Source organism: Syngnathus scovelli, chromosome 10, assembly GCF_024217435.2.
Source record: "Syngnathus scovelli strain Florida chromosome 10, RoL_Ssco_1.2, whole genome shotgun sequence".
Taxonomy (NCBI): domain Eukaryota; kingdom Metazoa; phylum Chordata; class Actinopteri; order Syngnathiformes; family Syngnathidae; genus Syngnathus; species Syngnathus scovelli.
Genome location: NC_090856.1, coordinates 17,227,501 through 17,232,500, shown reverse-complemented (window position 1 = coordinate 17,232,500; position 5,000 = coordinate 17,227,501). Strand labels below are relative to the sequence as shown.

General features: G+C 55.7%; 1 non-coding gene and 1 pseudogene across 1 annotated transcript; both read right to left on the bottom strand.

Moving 5' to 3' along the window:
• Window positions 1–557: 557 nt before the first annotated feature.
• Window positions 558–676, bottom strand: LOC125976373 (5S ribosomal RNA; annotated as a pseudogene).
• Window positions 677–1,549: 873 nt separating this feature from the next.
• On the bottom strand, window positions 1,550–1,668 carry LOC125976399 (5S ribosomal RNA). Its single transcript, XR_007484290.1, has one exon. It is a non-coding gene; the product is annotated as a 5S ribosomal RNA (ribosomal RNA).
• Between the last annotated feature and the right edge of the window lie 3,332 nt (window positions 1,669–5,000).

Sequence of the window (5,000 nt, the reverse complement as noted above, 5' to 3'; positions counted from 1 at the left end):
CCTATTTATATATATTTATTATAAATGTAGTATTTACTTATATAGATTTATTGTTTATTTATATATATAAAGGCAGGTCCGCAAAAATATTTCTGACGCGTAGCCGGTCCGTGGCGCAAGAAAGTTTGGGGACCACTAGTCTAAAAGAATCTGGCCGTAACTGGAATAGGGTTCTACGCGAATGCCCAACGGAAAAGTGAAGTGCACAAAACCTGCATTTGGCTGTATCAAAATAAATGTCATGAAAAAGGTAAAAACACTACATGGAAGCGCAATGTGTTGTGCTGGGTTCTTTTACAAGTAAAGACTGCTGCTTTGAGTTCACAGGGAGCCATGCTCTTTATTCACTGTACATAGTCTGTCCTCTAGCGGTAAAAACGTGAACTGCAATGCTATGGCTGTCGCCACACAATGTAGGTTTTAAACTCGTGTTGTAGTTTCAGTGTCGGAGTTCAAACTAGGCTTGCAGTTTCCGAATGCCATTCGTGATGGGTGCTGTAAAAAGTTCTTGGCTTAAACGATTGAAGTGCACATAAGAAAAAAAAAAAAAAAAAAAAAGCTTACGGTAACTGGTATTCCCAGGCGGTCTCCCATCCAAGTACTAACCAGGCCCGACCCTGCTTAGCCTCCGAGATCGGACGAGAGCGGGCGCTCTCAGGGTAGTATTGCCGTAAGCCGTGAAACCGCTCAGAATTTTTCATTTTATAGACACAATCGCCCCTGAAACCATGCCAAGCAGCGGCGGGACTTGATGGCTGTGGTAAAAGTTTCCTTTCACAATTGACGTGGGAAAAAAAAAAAAAAAAAGGCTTTCAGCACCTGGTATTCCCGGACGGTCACCCTTCCCTTTTGTTTTTTTTTTTTGTTTTTTTTACAACCAGGGCCGAAACAGGCTTTCTTCCAAGGCTTTTGGTGTTTTCTGGAAACATGGCTATCATGAAAAGTTATTGACAGCTTTTTATGCGGTAGCACGAATTTGCCGTTGCGACCTGCATTTTGCTGAATCAAAATAAATGCCTTGAAAAGTTTAAAAACACTTCATGGAAGTCACTTCACTGGTTTCTTTTATATCAAACAAATTGTTTTAGGTTATTCACCTGACATGTTTCGGCGGTTTCTTCCGCCTTCATCAGAGTGTCACAGATGTGATGGTGACGCGTCTTTATCAGCTGATGGATCAACATGTCAGGTGAATAACCTAAAACAATTTGTTTGATATAAAAGAAACCAGTGAAGTGATTAAATAAGGAAAAACAAAATGAACTTAGTACAATTACTTCATGGAAGTGTTGTGTTGGGTTCTTTTACAAGTCAAGCCTGCTGCTTTGAGTTCACAGGGAGCCATGCTCACTGTACATAGTCTGCTCTCTAGCGGTAAAAAATTTAACTACAATGCTGTGGATGTCACCACATAATATAGCTTTCAAACTCGTGTTATAGTTTCAATGTCGGAGTTTAAATTAGGCTTGCTGTTTCCGGATGCCATTCGTGATGGGTGTTGTAAAAAATAGCTTCTTAAACGATTGAAGTGCACATAAGAAAAAGAAAAAGCTTACAGCACCTGGTATTCCCAGGCGGTCTCCCATCCAAGTACTAACCAGGCCCGACCCTGCTTAGCTTCCGAGATCGGACGAGATCGGGCGTTCTCAGGGTAGTATGGCCGTAAGCCGTGAGGTGACCCAACATTTTGCATTTTATAGACACAATCGCCCCTGAAACTAGCGAGCGAGCCAATGAAGCCTTCAAAACTGCTTCGGCACATGGAGACCAAGCATCCTGCATTAAAAGACAAAACTTAACCACTTCGGGTTTCATTGTCTCCGATTACGCCTGGATGGGACCGGCTCGTTTCTGAGAAACAAGCTCGGTGCTCCCAATAATTCAACGTAATGGTGACTTTTATTTTTATGTGGTTTATATTTGTTTTTATGCCAGTCGTATCATTTTATTTAATCGTATTTACCGTATTTGCCGGTGTACAGGTCGACTCGGTGTATAAGTCGACCCCCTAAAATTCGACGGAAATTTACGATTTTATGATATATCCTTTGTATAAGTCGAGCTCAATTGTTGCATTATATTAAACTTCAAAATTCAATATGCGAAATTTATTGACGAAATGTGTTCAAATTCTGGGAGGCCGTGCGCATGCTGCTGTTTATAAGCACCGCGGAGGAGATCGCGGCCGGCGAGCTCGCGCACGCCGCCCGGCACCAACGGGAGGCCGGAAATAGCTCCAAGCCGAGCGGATCGGCACTTTATAAGCACCGCGGAGGAGATCGCGGCGCCTCATTGGACTTCCAGCCGCCGGCGAGCTCGCGCACCCGCCCGGCACATCCGGGAGGCCGTGCGCACGAGCCAAGTGGCCGAAAATAGCCCCCGCCGAGCGGATCGGCTGTTTATAAGCACCGCGGAGGTGGTCGCGGCGCCTCATTCGACTTCCAGCGGCCGGCGAGCTCGCGCACCCGCCCGGCACATCCGGGAGGCCGTGCGCACGAGCCAAGTGGCCGAAAATAGCCCCCGCCGAGCGGATCGGCTGTTTATAAGCACCGCGGAGGTGGTCGGGCGCCTCATTCGACTTCCAGCGGCCGGCGAGCTCGCGCACCCGCCCGGCACATCCGGGAGGCCGTGCGCACGAGCCAAGTGGCCGAAAATAGCCCCCGCCGAGCGGATCGGCTGTTTATAAGCACCGCGGAGGTGGTCGCGGCGCCTCATTCGACTTCCAGCGGCCGGCGAGCTCGCGCACCCGCCCGGCACATCCGGGAGGCCGTGCGCACGAGCCAAGTGGCCGAAAATAGCCCCCGCCGAGCGGATCGGCTGTTTATAAGCACCGCGGAGGTGGTCGCGGCGCCTCATTCGACTTCCAGCGGCCGGCGAGCTCGCGCACCCGCCCGGCACATCCGGGAGGCCGTGCGCACGAGCCAAGTGGCCGAAAATAGCCCCCGCCGAGCGGATCGGCTGTTTATAAGCACCGCGGAGGTGGTCGCGGCGCCTCATTCGACTTCCAGCGGCCGGCGAGCCCGCGCACCCGCCCGGCACATCCGGGAGGCCGTGCGCACGAGCCAAGTGGCCGAAAATAGCCCCCGCCGAGCGGATCGGCTGTTTATAAGCACCGCGGAGGTGGTCGCGGCGCCTCATTCGACTTCCAGCGGCCGGCGAGCTCGCGCACCCGCCCGGCACATCCGGGAGGCCGTGCGCACGAGCCAAGTGGCCGAAAATAGCCCCCGCCGAGCGGATCGGCTGTTTATAAGCACCGCGGAGGTGGTCGCGGCGCCTCATTCGACTTCCAGCGGCCGGCGAGCTCGCGCACCCGCCCGGCACATCCGGGAGGCCGTGCGCACGAGCCAAGTGGCCGAAAATAGCCCCCGCCGAGCGGATCGGCTGTTTATAAGCACCGCGGAGGTGGTCGCGGCGCCTCATTCGACTTCCAGCGGCCGGCGAGCTCGCGCACCCGCCCGGCACATCCGGGAGGCCGTGCGCACGAGCCAAGTGGACGAAAATAGCCCCCGCCGAGCGGATCGGCTGTTTGTAAGAACCGCGGAGGTGGTCGCGGCGCCTCATTCGACTTCCAGCGGCCGGCGAGCTCGCGCACCCGCCCGGCAACTCCGGGAGGCCGTGCGCACGAGCCAAGTGGCCAAAAATAGCCCCCGCCGAGCGGATCGGCTGTTTATAAGCACCGCGGAGGTGGTCGCGGCGCCTCATTCGACTTCCAGCGGCCGGCGAGCTCGCGCACCCGCCCGGCACATCCGGGAGGCCGTGCGCACGAGCCAAGTGGCCGAAAATAGCCCCCGCCGAGCGGATCGGCTGTTTATAAGCACCGCGGAGGTGGTCGCGGCGCCTCATTCGACTTCCGGCGGGCGGCAAGCTCGCGCACCCGCCCGGCACATCCGGGAGGCCGTGCGCACGAGCCAAGTGGCCGAAAATAGCCCCCGCCGAGCGGATCGGCTGTTTATAAGCACCGCGGAGGTGGTCGCGGCGCCTCATTCGACTTCCAGCGGCCGGCGAGCTCGCGCACCCGCCCGGCACATCCGGGAGGCCGTGCGCACGAGCCAAGTGGCCGAAAATAGCCCCCGCCGAGCGGATCGGCTGTTTATAAGCACCGCGGAGGTGGTCGCGGCGCCTCATTCGACTTACAGCGGCCGGCGAGCTCGCGCACCCGCCCGGCACATCCGGGAGGCCGTGCGCACGAGCCAAGTGGCCGAAAATAGCCCCCGCCGAGCGGATCGGCTGTTTATAAGCACCGCGGAGGTGGTCGCGGCGCCTCATTCGACTTCCAGCGGCCGGCGAGCTCGCGCACCCGCCCGGCACATCCGGGAGGCCGTGCGCACGAGCCAAGTGGCCGAAAATAGCCCCCGCCGAGCGGATCGGCTGTTTATAAGCACCGCGGAGGTGGTCGCGGCGCCTCATTCGACTTCCAGCGGCCGGCGAGCTCGCGCACCCGCCCGGCACATCCGGGAGGCCGTGCGCACGAGCCAAGTGGCCGAAAATAGCCCCCGCCGAGCGGATCGGCTGTTTATAAGCACCGCGGAGGTGGTCGCGGCGCCTCATTCGACTTCCAGCGGCCGGCGAGCTCGCGCACCCGCCCGGCACATCCGGGAGGCCGTGCGCACGAGCCAAGTGGCCGAAAATAGCCCCCGCCGAGCGGATCGGCGGTTTATAAGCACCGCGGAGGTGGTCGCGGCGCCTCATTCGACTTCCAGCGGGCCGCGCACTCGCGCACGCCGCCCGGTTCAAATTTTCTAAGTGCAACGCACAATGAGATGCATGAGAAACGGCCTTGGTTACCATCACATTTGAAGCGATGAATACGAAGTTAAATTTTATGACTCGGTGTATAAGTCGAGGTCGATTTTTTTCGGTCGATTTTGGATCGAAAAAGGTCGACCAATACACCGGCAAATACGGTATATATACTTATTATAAATGTAGTATTTATTTATATTGATTTATTGTTTATTTATATATATAAAGGCAGGTCCGCAAAAATATTTCTGACGCGT